We start from the raw sequence: 14,108 nt of genomic DNA, 5'->3' as shown, positions 1-14,108 counted from the left end.
ACCCGGGGGAAAGCATTTGCTACCAGATGCTAGAGAGTCTTTCCACCTATAACCTAGCCCAGCCCTCAAGGCCCTAGGCCTTCCTCTTTCAAAGAGCTGTGTCTTGGAGTTCCATTGTGGCTCAATGGAACCGAATCTCACTGGCATCCACGAGGAGGTAGGTTAGACCCCTGGCTGGGCTGGGATCCTGCATTGCTGGGGCTGTGGCTGTGGTGCAGGCCAGCGGCTACAGCTTCGATTGGACCCTAGCCTGGGAACCTCCACATGCCACGGGTGCGGCCCTTAAAAATAAAAAAAGCAAAAAAAGCTATGTCTTTGTCAGCACTCCATTCTCATGGCTAAAACTGTCAAGAACTGGGACAGGCTTGAGATTTTAGGCTCTCTCTGCAAGTCAACAAAGTAGACTGTTACTAGTTCATGGATACTGGCAGACAGCACAGGAGTCCTAAGTCAGAGACACAGGACAAATTACTCCTAGCACAGCAAGGAACGTAAGAAGCATCATGTGTATATTGGTTCCCCTGGGGCCCCCAAGTCCCACCCGGCAGATGCACAGAGGCCCAGGTAAATGCTGCACAGGCTGTGGGTTTGCATCACAGCTGAGGAAGCCTGAGCTTAAGGAACCTGAATCACCGATAATGGGCGGAAGCACGCCTGCCCTTTGTCCAAAAGGAGACATCATCTTTACAACACTGAACAATAGGCCAATCTGCCTTTGCTATAGCAGGAGTCACTAACTCTTATCATCCAAGGCTTTATGCTATACAAACGTCCAGGAAGACTGTTTAAAGGGTTCTCACTGCCTCACGTGTAAGAAGTACACTGCAAAGACCCATGCAGAACTGTCTGCCAATAGTATATCTCTCTACTTATTTATCTTAGCAATGTTTTTATACTTCAAGTATATAGGTGTTGTATATATTTTGACAAATTTATCCCTAAGTGTTCCATGTTTTTTGATGCATTGCAAATGGCCTTTCTCCCCATTTTCCAATTGTTTGTGGCTAGTATATAGAAATGTATTTGATGATTTTATATTGTCCATGTATCATACAACCTAGCTAAACTCTAATTCTAGTATTTTTTCGCTTTTATTCTTTTTTCTTTTTTGGGCTGCACTCACGGCATGTGAAGTTCCCGGGCCAGGAATGGAATCCAAGCTGGAGCTGTGACCTACACCACAGCTGCAGCAACGCCAGGTCCTTAACCCACTGCATCACAGGGGGAAACCCTCTAATACCTTTTCAATGTAGACGCCTCAAGGTTTTTTTTAAAGATAATCCATGGTGTCTGTGAATAATATCTGTATTTCTTCCTTTCCAGTCTGCACGTCTTTTAATTCTTTTCTTTGCCTTACTACACTGGCTAGGCCCTCCAGTAAAATGCTGAATAAAAGTGCTGAGGGCAGGAGTTCCCGTCATGGCTCAGTGGTTAACGAATCTGACCAGGAACCATGAGGTTGTGGGTTTGATCCCTGGCCTTGCTCAGTGGGTTAACGATCCGGCGTTGCCGTGAGCTGTGGTGTATGTAGGTTGCAGACGCAGCTCGGATCTGGCGTTGCTGTGGCTGTGGTGTAGGCCTGTGGCACAGGCTGTGGGTTTGCATCACAACTGAGGAAGCCTGAGCTTAAGGAACCTGAATCACCGAATCTCCGATTCGACCCCTAGCCTGGGAACCTCCATATGCCGCGAGAGAGGCCCAAGAAAATGGCAAAAAGACAAAGACAAAAACAAAAACAAAACAACAACAAAAAAAGTGCTAAGGGCAGACATCTTTGCCCTGTTCCTGATCTTACCCTTAGCTGTAGGTTTTCCATAAACTCCCTCTATCCAGTTAAGGAAGCTTTTACTTATAGTCTCAGTCTGCAGCTGTTTCTTTTTTCAATCATAAACGGATAGCTAACCATATATTTTTTTCTACAACTATTGAGATAATCATATGGCTTTACTCTTTTAGTTTGAGTTACATTGATTAAATTTTTATTTATTTATTTATTTTTTTTTTTTTTGGCTTTTTAGGGCCACACCCCCAGCATATAAAAGTTCCCAGGCTAGGGGTCAAATCGAACCTACAGGTGCCAGCCTACACCACAGCCACAGCAACACGGGATCTAGGTCTGTGATCTACATCACAGCTCACAGCAACACCGGATCCCTGACCCACTGAGCGAGGCCAGGGATGGAACCTGGATCCTTACAGATACTAGTTGGATTTGTTTCTGCTGAGCCACGAGGGGAACTCCTTGACTGATTTTTTTTATTAAGCTGATTTCGCATTGCTGAAGTAAACTCCACTCAGTCAAAATTACATGAAATCAGATTTGGTACATATTGCCAAAATCCATTTGCTAAAATTTTGTTAAAGCAATTTTGTCTACACGCATGAATGCTAGTGGTCTATAGTTTTTCTGTAGTGGCTATCTGGGGATAACGCCAGTCTAATAAAATGAGTTGGGACATGTTTCCTCCTCTTCAATTTTCAATTGTTACTGTTTCTTCCAGAAATGTTTGCGAAAACTCAGCAGTAAAGCCCACTAGACACAAAGCTTTCTTGTGAGGGTTTCACCTATAAATTCCACTTCTTATTGAAGAGATGCAGGGTTATTCACATTATCTCTTTCTCCTTGAGTGACCTTCGTCATTTGATAGCTTGTATCTTTCAAGGAATTTATTTCCTCTAAGTTGCCAAATTTGTTAGCATAAAGTTATACACGATCTTTCTTTATTTCAGTGTCTGTACAGATGGCAACTCTTCATCCCTCATTTTGACAGTTTCCCTCTTTTCTCCTTTTTTTTTTTTTTGATCAGTCTGGCTGGAGATTTTTCAATTTTATTGATCTTTTCAAGAACATTTTGGCTTTGCTGATTTTCCCAGCGGTTTGTCCATTTTTTATGTAATTGACTATTCATCTCCTTCCTTCTGCTTACTCTAGATTTGTTTTTTCAAGAAGTTTAAGATGAAAGCAGCTATCAGGATTTGGCAAACCACAGCCCAGAGACCAAATCAGGCCCAGGGTCTATTTAAGTATTGCTTTCTAACTAAGAATGATTTTTACATATATAAATAGCCGGGGGAAGAGGAATATGTACATATAGTAGCCTGCAAATCCTAAAATATTTGCTATCTGGCTCTTTATAGAAAAAGTTTGTCAACACTTGGTTTAGATCATTGATTTTAAACTTTTCCTCTTTTCGAGAATAAACATTAAAAATGTCCCCGATGCTGTTCTAGCTGCACTCTACTAATTTCAATGTTTTTACTACATTCACTCCAAATGCTTTGTAATATTCCTTGTGATTTCCTCGCCTGACACATGGAAAACGGAGAAGACTGCTATTTAATTTCCGAATATTTAGAGATTTTCTTTCATTATTGCTGATGTCTAACTTGCTCCTCTTAATGTCAGAGATGTAACACTCTCCACTCAGAGACTCATACAAAGCTCAGCGGACGATCCGTCTTGGTGGACACCGCTCAGGTACCTGAAGAGAGCGCGTGTTCTCTAGCTGCCAGGTTGGGCCCGATTAGGTCAAGCTGGCTGGTGGTGTTGCTCAGATCTCCTATCGTTTTTCTTTCTCCTCTTCCATGGACCACTAAGAAGGCTGTTAAAATCCCCAAATATAGTTATGGATTTGTCTATTTCTCCTCTTCTGTGCACTTTCGCTTCATGTATTTAAAGCTCTATGATCTTCTTCTTTGTCCTCTTAAAAGAGATGAGCAGCCAAAGGACTAGGAGCCTCCCCTGGAAGGAGGAGTAAAGTCCAAACTTCTAACAAGGCTGGACTGACTAGTCAGTCCCTAAGTGTGACTGTGCAGAGTCCCAGAGCCAGCACACCTCTTAGGCCACCGAGCAGACTAAGATGACTGCTTTACGATGAGACATCGTATCTGTTTCAATCAGGGTCACATGTAGGGCATGGTGGCCTATGCTAAAAGCAACTCTCAAAAGGAGCTTGTGGGCATGGCAGGACAGGGTCTGGCCATCTAGTTGCATGAATCATCACTCTAATTTTATCCCTCAGGAACGGGAGCTACGTCCTGGCACATGCAACCTCATCGTCCCGTGTTGAAGACACTCCAGGCACAGAGAGGGTCTCCGCAAGCCGAAGGCTGAGGAGCTCGGGGTCAGCCCATCTCCGCGAAGGGGGGCCTCTTGGGGATGGTAAGAAGAGAACACCGAACATACAGTGCATTCCCCACGCCGCCCATCTTTCCTGCCCATCAAACAAAGCTGTAAAAGCCTTAGTCTTTAACTAGTTTACGATTCCTGCCAGCCATTTAATTAGCAAATATGTACTGCGCCCCTACTTTGTGGAGGGAAATGAACCAAAGCCCTTGCCCAGACAGAAGAGCGGCAAGATCACAGCTGTACTCCGGGAGAATTAACTGCATCTCAGTCTTTTATTGGACTGGAGGCAAGGAAACCAGTTAGAAGGCTATTACAGTAATTAGTTCAAGATGGAGGGTCTGATTTAGGATGCTGAAAGAAACGAATTAAATACAATATAAAAATAAGATAGCAACGACAATGCTCTATGCATTTTAAAACAGCTTCTCAGAGAATATTAGCAGAGCTTAAACACCACTCTCTGCCTTGGTTACAGGTGGAGGACAACCCAGCAAACAGCTGTGTTCCTTGGGGCCCAAAGCAACAGAAAAGCAGCAGCCTATCCCCACAGTGCAGAGGAGAATTCGCCAGTGTCGGGACAGAAGAGTCTGACGGTTTAAGAACACGTCTACACCTAGAGCTCACCGCCAGCACCAACCATACTACTTGGTTAACTATACCACTTGGATCTTAGCTTTCATTTCTAAAAATCAAACATCAACAACTCAAAGACAGGTAAACTGGGAGCAGGGGACTGAGTCTTGAGGAAATTTTGACAAGTTCCTATTTTCATTTTGGTAACACCTATGTTTCAAAGCATATTCTGGGAAGTTCCCATGTGGCGCAGCAGGTGAAGGATCCTGTGCTGCCACAGCTGTGGCACAAGATGCGACTGCGGCGCAGGTTTGATCCCTGGCCCAGGACCTTCCACGTGCCACAGGTGCAACCACAAAAACTCAATATATTCGTATATTGTGGGTCCCGCGGATGAGCACTTCGAGTCCACCATCAACGGTACTAGGATCAGGGTGGGCTAAAGAAGGCACAGAAGGCTCACAGGAAGTAAGTGACGTGTTTCTGCCAAGTGAAAGTCAAACCACAGAACCAGTGATTTAAGGAGGAAAGCTCTGCAGCATCCAAACACAGAGAAGTGGCACAGGAGTTATCAACTCGGGTCATCACAGAATATACAGCACATAGACAACAGCACACATAGCCCAGACAACGGTATAGTCACTGCACAGAGTGAGATTTCATTTCAGTAAAACAGCACCATCCAGCACCCTAAATTTAATTTGTTTTACTGGTTTTATAGTTTTATATGTATTTCATTTATAAATTTACTTTTGTTTGATATTCCATAAAAGTATAAGCATAAGGAATTTATACGCATCTAAAAATTAAACATTTTAATAAAATAAAATTATTTAGGCCAATATTGGGGATCCACGGTATTTTTTTCCCTTTAAAAGAGGACTGTATGTTACTCATGCGTAAGACCAGCAAAGTAGAAAAAACCATGGGGATTCAAATCAGAAAGATCTATTTCCAAACCTTCACTCTCTTAGTCGGGAATCAAGGAACCCTGAGCAGTAATGTCTCCAAGCCCCAGATAACCTGAAGAGCTACTGTGCAGTACCCTAAAACTCAAACGAAAACTATTTTCTTCTTTATCTAAAAGAGCGTCTCCTGATTTCCCTCTTTTTTAAATCAGCTTTCAATATTCTATCAAAAAGTAGGGCTTAAGAGCTTGTCAATCTCCGATACCTCCCCAGAGACCTTTTAATCAGCCATGCACCATGCGGATGACACATCCACAATTTCTCTTTCCCACCGCAATCAGGAGTTTCCAGGAGTTCCCGTCCTGGCGCTACAATCAGGAGTTCCCAGGAGTTCCCGTCGTGGCGCAGTGGTTAACGAATCCGACTAGAAACCATGAAGTTGCGGGTTCGATCCCTGGCCTTGCTCAGTGGGTTAACGATCCGGCGTTGCCATGAGCTGAGGTGTAGGTCGCAGACGCGGCTCAGATCCCGAGTTGCTGTGGCTCTGGTATAGGCTGGTGGCTACAGCCCCGATTGGACCCTTAGCCTGGGAACCTCCATATGCTGCAGGAGCGGCCCAAGAAATGGCGAAAAGACAAAAAAAAACCAGAGTTTCCAAATCTCCAAAGCTCACAGCCAACTAGAGTGTGTTTACCTTCATCTCCTCTTACCTACAATACATCCTACCTAAAAGCTACAGGACGTAACTCCTTCAGTGCCCCTCTGAGGCTGTCATTCTCTCCTACTCCAAATGTTCCGTAACCCTCAAGGCCTTCTGCATGAAGGCCCCACCCAACCTACCCTTCCAACCTTCCCTCTGCCAGTTCCCAGAGTGAAAGTACCCTGAGGCAGAGACACTGAGGCACCTCCAATCCCTAGCACCGCAGGTGACGCAGAACGGATACCCAACAGTAACATCTGAAAAAAGTAATGGAAACTGCAATGCTCCTCAGCCCCAAAAAGACGCCTGACTATCTCCACTGGCATAAGTCGTCCTGTATTTCTTTCTAACAATTATTAATAGACAACTGTTTTAACCACAACAATCTGAAAACTATTCTTTAAAGACAATCGCAAGAAACCACACACACACACAAAAGCACTCTGATTTAAAAAAAGAAAGAAAGCCAATGCAAAACCATTTATATCTTCCTCTTTATTTTATCTTTAAAATTCTTAGTCTTACTACTAACTTAACAGCTGGGTTGGCTGGACCAAACAAAAGCTATAGCAACATAAGAGCTCTAAGACAAACAAATAAATTCCTACTGGATAAAACAAGAATATCAGAAAAAATGATTTTAAAAAATTCATTAACTAAAACCTGGGTACCTCTCAGTTTCCCACCCCCCCCTTATTCTTCCAGTGAATGAATCTGGACACACAAATGTCCGAGCTATACACACACATACACACAAAATGTTTCCCCTCTGAATAAAATACATAATGAATAATATTATATGACATACTATGACATCATCAATTTGTAGGAAACCTTGCATTAGGAAAATCACTGCTAATCATGAATATTACCAGTGGACAGTTCTTAAACATTTCACCTCTCTGTTCATTCACACCCTCAACCTTCCACTGACCTGACCTTCCATTACAAAAGCTGGGGGGGGGCCCTAAATTAATGTATAAAAATTTGATTCACATGTAACTTTTCAGTAACACCACTCTCCAGGTACCTGCAGCACAATCAAAAACATACAAGGACCTTTAGGTAATCTAACAAAATCAGACTATGGCTGTCAGAAAGTCAGTCAACCCAATTCTCCAGCTCTTTAAACAAAGGGCGAACAAGTCCGGTATTTAAAGGAGAGAGGTCTCAGGCCATCTTGAACCGACTTAAAATTTGACTTCTATCAAGTGCACGTTGTCAAGCCATCGTAACTTCCTTCTTAACAATGAAGGTAAAACTTGTGAACCTGGAGCCCCCAGAGCTGATTGGATCATAAAATCCACTGCAACATCTTCCATAACTTTACTCTCTGAATTCACGAAATGGATGGGGGCAGGGAAAAACACGGCTGTCGCACATGCCCGACAGCATCTCCACTGTTATCTGCCCAATGGCAGGGGCCAAAGGGTCTTCTACAGATGACAGAGCCATAAAAGAAAGAGGCGAGAGTTGTAGTCATTGCAAAACTGGTGCATGTGCTCAAAAAACGTGAACATCCACAGCCCAACAAGTTACAGACTATGATGTAAGACCCAGAGCTGAAATGCAGAAAATGCCCAACGCGCTGCCTCCCGAAAGAAACATACCACCCCTGAACCGGGGAACATCTTCAAAGCGGCCCCCGCCAGAGAGGGTATTTTAAGTCTTAAATCAGGAAATCATGACAACTGCTAGCGGTTCCTCTAGGCCTCGGCAGCAGCCTCAGGAATAAGAGCCAACTCGAGCCCTCGGAACCCTCAGAGCATCGTGCTGACGGCATTACGAGGCTCCCGAAGCCGTGCCCTCTGCCCTCGTCCTTCCGTGAGCCGCAGCGCGAGTCTCCTCCCGCCCGCCCGCCCCCCCGAATAAAGACCCCGCGCAGAGCCGCCCTCCGCACCCTCCTCTACCTCCGGCGGCCGCCGCTTTCTCCTCCTCCGGCTCCGAGGTGGGGGCTCCCGAAGGTCCCGGGCAGCGCCGAGCCCGGGCGCCGCTGCCGGTGCCTGCGCCCCGCGGCTCCGGGCGGCCGCGTCCGCCCCTGCCTGCCCGCCCCCGAGCGCCACGCGGACCCCGGGGGCCGAGCCGCCAGCGCGGGGGGCGACGCCGCCGCGGCCGCCGCCGCCTCCGGAGTGTCAGCGGCCGGGATTGTATTTCGAAAGATCCGCCATTTTCACCTCGTCATCACCATCGCAGCGCAGCCGCCTCCCCGACAGCCCGCGCCCCGGCCGCCGCCGCCGCCCGCCCCCGCCGGGCCCCCGCCCCGGGCCCCCCCCGCGGAGGCGCACGCCCACATATCCGGGGAAGCCGCCCGGCCGGCCGCCCGCCCCGCAGCGCCGGGCAGAGGCGAGCGCACCCGCAGCCCGCGCCGAGCCCTCTCACCCCGCAGCCGAGGACGCGGCTGCTGCGGGCCCCGCGGCCACGCCGGGGGAAGGCGCGCCCGCTGCGGGCTCCCCGGTCCGGCGGATTTTTGTTTCGAGAGGCAAGAGCCAGGCGGACGGGGGCAGGAGGACAATGAAGAGCCCAAACTCTCTCATCTTCAGGAAAGCAAGTTGAGGGAGGGGAGGACGGGTCGCCTGTTACGCACCGTGTCCACCCTCGACCCCAACAGCAGGATCGAGACCTCTAAGGTCACTCACCAACGCTGACATCTTCCTCCCCCGTCAGCACCACTTTGACAGAAGGGGCTCTTTCCACCTGCACGTCCCACCTCTGACACCTCTGTCCATGACCAGCACGGCTTCTCCTGCAGATACTGTGGTCAAAACGTCTAGTGTTTACAGTAACGTTCTCAACTGTTTTCCACTCAATTTCTCTGATCATCAACACTGACCATAAACTCTGGGGCTTCCAGTGTGTCATTGGCTTAAGACGTCAAAGTGCAACTAGATTTACAAGGCATTGACCCTAGTCATGAGTGAACAGTTTCTAAAATAGAGAAAACATACCTCTAAGCGGAAATGCTTTGCCAAACGCTTTTAAGGATCTAAGTCACCGAATAATTGAAAAAAAAAAAAAATCTGCCGCTGACATTCATTTGATACAGTGAAAATAAGCAGCTTGCTTTAGAATAAGACCCCGGAGTTACCTACCCAGCCCCATCAGCTCCACCATTGTGCAGTTTAATGAATAACGAAAAGAAAATACAGATTATTTTAATTATCAAAGACATAACAAGAAAACCTAAGCTGCAAGCTTCTGACGGGATCAGAATTAAAAAAAAAAAAAAACACGTAAATTAGCTGCCTTTATTGATTTCAGGTTTGATAACCACCCATCCAAAAGCTGGATTCTATACCTACCATTCGACTACAGCATAAGACCTGTCTGAAATGAGCAAACGGAATGTACAGATTTCGAACAGAGCCACTCGACTGTCTTTCTTCAAAGTTAGTTTAAGAAGAGAGAGTAAGAAACTGAAAAAGCCATTTCATTTCCTTACCTTGCTTGAATGACAATTCCACATAAAAGACGGCAGCTTCAGGCTTAAACAAGTGCTATCTATCAATCGGCCCAGTCGTCGTTTCTCTATGCAGCCTGCTAGACGCCAGGAGTATCGAGCCTGCCCAGCTTCTTCATCTTTAAACTTTATTTCCCCTCCGCCAGCCCCATCCATCCGCACTCTGCTTGGTGTTTACCGTTGCTTGGCCAGGCTAAGCCCTGGCCCGCTCCCTTCCCCGTGCACCTCGGGAACATTATGACATTTGGCTGGTGGGCTTCGCGAGGAAAACGGACACACACGAAGACACCATACAAAGGGGCGTAGGAAGAACCGGGCGGCGGGCAGTAGGGAAAGGAAGGGCTGCTACGAAATGACACAGCAGCAAAACCGGTTCCCAGAAACCCGGGGCCGACACGGCGGCTCCTCGGGCCGCGCCGTGTGCGTGTCAACAGCCACGGGAGCCCTCCCTCCAGACCGCCCAGAAGGACAGGCTGCCGGCGGAGCGGCGGCCCAGCCGGGTGACAGCCGCCCTCCCGAGGGCCGGCGGGAAGGGCCCGAGCCGGGAGGCTCCTCCCGCCCCCTGCGGCCCGGGGATGGGGCGCGGCGGCCCCCAGACTGCAGGTTCCCGCTCTCCGCCACGACCCACTAGCCGGGCTCCCGGAGAGGGCGGTCCGGCGCCCTCCGCCCGCGCCTCCACCCGCAGCGCCCCCTTTCCCGCCGGCCCGCCCAGAAGCCCCCACCCCGGGGGCTGACACTCACCAAAGCCGGCGGCGCCGCCGCCTCCTCCTCGCGCCGCGCTCCCTGGGCTCCCAGCAGCCGCGGCGGCGGCGGCGCCTCCGAGACACAGACCCGGGTTTGTTCAAAATCACGCGCCCAGCGCCATTCCACCGCCGCATCCCATAATACGCCGGGCCCTCCCCGCCCGCGCGCCCCTCTCCGCCCGCCCCTCCGCTCCGCCCGCCCCGCCTCCCGGCCGGCTTCCTTCGCCCCGCCCCTTCCGCGGCGCCTTGCCCCGCCCCTTGGCAACCCGAGCGAGCGTCATCCCGCAAGGCGCCGGCAGGACGCTCCTGCTCCACGTGACCCGGAGTGGGCGCCCGGTCCAAGCTTTCGCACGGAATGTTCCATCCGGCTGAGACTGGGAGGGGGAAGAGCGGGATCGCGCCTGCAGTTGGGAGGTTGGAAGGGACCGCGCTACCGTCTCGCTTTCCTTGTTAGGAAGTCTCTGCTGTGGGTGCAGTTTCCAGCATCTTGCCGCTGTTTGATGTACTTGGGTGGGGAGTGATCAGTAATCACAGATGCCAAATCTTTTCGTTTTTTAGGCCCTAATGTTGCAGGGGTCGCTGAAAAGCCCGTGGGAGACCATGCAGAGTTAAACTTATTTTCAAAGAGACTTTCGTTTGCAGTGTACAGCCAAGACTAACACAGTCAAAATTCTTTGTATTTGATCACCATTTCCTTTTCTTTTTCCCGCTATTCTTTTTGTAAGGTGAGAAAAGATAACCCAAATTTGGAGTAGGATAAGCAGGCACTGAGAGATTCAGATAATAACTGCTCTGTATGAGACAAAAACTACAGAGGAAACAATAGAAAATGCAGAAGAGAATGCATAATATAAAATGATGTGGTACAGTCTGTAATTGCTAATGGAGCAGGGAGGACATGCAGGTCAACGTGAGTGACTGTAGCCTGGGAACACAATGGAGGAAGTGAGACTTGCTGTAGCAGAGGCAGCAATCACTTTGTTTTAGTTTTTTTAAAATTGTAGTTGATTTACAATGTCCTGTCAATTTCTGCTGTACAGCGAAGTGACCCAGTTATACATTTATATATATATACACGTTCTTTTTCTCACATTATCCTCCATCATGTTTCATCACAAGTGACTGGATATAGTTCCCAGTGCTATACAGCAGAGTCTCATTGCTTATCCACTCCAAATGCAATAGTTTGCATCTACTAACTCCAGACTCCCAGTTCATCCCACTCCCACCCCTCACCCTTGGCAACCACAAGTCTATTCTCCACATCCTTGAGGTTTTTCTATAGATAGGTTCACTTGTGCTGTATTTTAGATTCCACGTGTAAGTGACATTATATGGTATTTGTCTTTCTGACTTACTTCACTTAGGATGAGTCTCTAGTTGTACCCATGTTGCTGCAAAGGACATTATTTTGTTCTTTTTTATGGCTGAGCAGGAGTCCATTGTGTAAATGTACCACACCTTCTGAATCCATCCATTTGTCTTGTGTATATGTACCACATCCCTTTGGGTTTTTTTGTTTTTTTTTTTTTTTTTTTTTTTTTGTCTTTTTAGGGCTGCACCTGCAGCATATGGAGGTTCCCAGGTTAGGGGGTCTAATCGGAGCTGTAGCTGCCGTTCTCACGGCAACACGGGATCCTAACCCACTGAGCAAGACCAGGGATCAAACCCACAACCTCATGGTTCCTAGTCAGATTCGTTTCCGCTGCACCACGACGGGAACTCTGTACCACATCTTCTTAATCCATTCATCTGTCCGTGAACATTTAGGTTGTTTCCGTGTCCTGGTTATTGTGAACAATGCTGCAATGAACATGGGCTGCATGTATCTTTTTGAATGAAAGTTTTGTCCAGATAAATGCCCAGGAACAGGACTCCTGGGTCGTGTGGTAGTTCTGTGTCCCTGCCTCCAATGTCAATTCACTTTTGCCATTATCAACACCACCCCATACCTTCCACCTCAAACCTTATGGTGAGGATTTAGCCAGGCAAGCATGAAATTAGCAAAGGCTTGGAAGTGGGAAGCTCTGAGGCCTGTGCAAGGAATGTGAGAAAGCTGAATGATACTCTGACTTTTCTAATGAGGAGCTTTGAGAGCTAGTGTAAGAAAACCTCCTGGAGGTTAAATGATTAGTGATACTGTGGGGCCCCTCTGGAAGGAAGAAGAGGGAGAGACAGGTACCCAAACCCAGCTGCTGAGGTGCAGAAAAAAAAAAAAAAAAAAAAAAAAAGAATGGAAAATCCAGTAACAAGGTAGCAGAAAGAATTCACACTACAACAAAGTACAGTTTATTCCAGGAATGATGGTTTAACCTTAAGAAATCTACTCATGACGCTTATTAAAGGAGAAAAGTGAAATATTCTCTAGAGATCTATTATATAACGTTCAACAGTCATTTCTGAATTTTTTTTTTTTTTTTGTCTTTTTGCCATTTCTTGGGCCACTCCCGCAGCATATGGAGGTTCCCAGGCTAGGGGTCGAATCAGAGCCGTAGCCATCGGCCTATGTCAGAGCCACAGCAATTCGGGATCCAAGCCACGTCTGTGACTTACACCACAGCTCACGGCAACACTGGATCCTTAACCCACTGAGCAAGGCCAGGGATCGAACCCGCAACCTCATGGTTCCTAGTTGGATTTGTTAACCACTGCGCCACGACGGGAACTCCCCCATTTCTGAATTTTAAAAATCCCTAGTAAACTAGAAAGAAGAGAACAGTTCCTTAATTGGATCAAGATATTCATCAGAAAACCACAGTAATAGCATACATTAGAGTAAAACAGCAGAAGCACTCACGCTAAAATCAGGGTCCCACAAGGATGCAGGCCTACAGCAGATATTATTTAACATTTCTCAGAGGGTCCTAGCTAAATGCAATCAAAAAAATCAGAAAAAAAGAGGTTTGAATAGCAAAAAGAAGAGACAAAAATGGTCGTTATTAAAATAATCACAGGAATTCCCTGGCAGCTCAGCAGGTTAAGGGGCCAGCATTGTCACTGCTGTGGCTGGGGTTGCCGCTGTGGCATGGGTTCTATCTCTGGCCCTGGAACTTCTGTATGCAGCAAGTGCAGCCAAAAAAATATTTAAAAATTTTAAAAATCACAAAGAGCTTACTGTTGAGGTTAATTGCTCAGCCAGACTGCCTAGGCTCAAATTCCAGCCCTGCTGCTTAAAAGCTGTGTGAACCTCAGCAAGTTACTTTGCTCTTGCACCTCGGCTTCCTCACCTGCAAGCTGAGAAATAAGTATCATGGTAAGGTTGTGTGAAGGTGGTAACTATGTGTAAAGCACTTTGAACAGAGTCGGGCGTACGGTAAGTGCTCACGAAAAGTGATGATAAAGCTAAAATACAGTCTAAAACATTATCTAATTTTTTACTTTTTCAAGGAAAGCATTTTAGCACCTATGAACCACTGGTGTTCAAACAACAGGAAATCTGCTTATATTGGCATAATGGCTTTTCCACATGATCTCAAAACATTTATTCAGCAAACATTTGTTGATCAGCTACCAAATCCTAAGCACTGAGCAAGGCTCCCGCAGGAAACTGGTGAACAAGACAGAGCAGATCTGTCCAATGGAACTTTCTACGCCAGGG

At 47.3% G+C, this 14,108-nt stretch overlaps 1 protein-coding gene across 14 annotated transcripts in view; it reads right to left on the bottom strand.

Annotated features, from left to right (window-relative positions):
- Positions 1-10,658, bottom strand: part of LIN54 (lin-54 DREAM MuvB core complex component) — a 67,341-nt gene extending 56,683 nt beyond the window's left edge. For 4 of the 14 annotated variants that reach the window (XM_021101861.2, XM_021101866.2, XM_021101867.2 and 1 more), the window contains exon 1: positions 10,509-10,658. The gene's annotated coding sequence lies outside the window, so the exon portion shown is untranslated. Of the gene's footprint in view, positions 1-7,920; positions 8,483-9,749 lie in introns of those variants that run through there. The other 10 variants (XM_084973644.1, XM_021101868.2, XM_013989441.3 and 7 more) reach the window with 7 other exon arrangements.
- Between the last annotated feature and the right edge of the window lie 3,450 nt (positions 10,659-14,108).

Source organism: Sus scrofa, chromosome 8 (assembly GCF_054392235.1).
Source record: "Sus scrofa isolate SSC_HxYL_T2T_F1_AM1 chromosome 8, Sscrofa_HxYL_maternal_Yorkshire_Landrace_v2.0, whole genome shotgun sequence".
NCBI lineage: Eukaryota > Metazoa > Chordata > Mammalia > Artiodactyla > Suidae > Sus > Sus scrofa.
The sequence above is the reverse complement of the archived record's forward strand: the minus strand, read 5'-3'. Positions and strand labels throughout refer to the sequence as shown.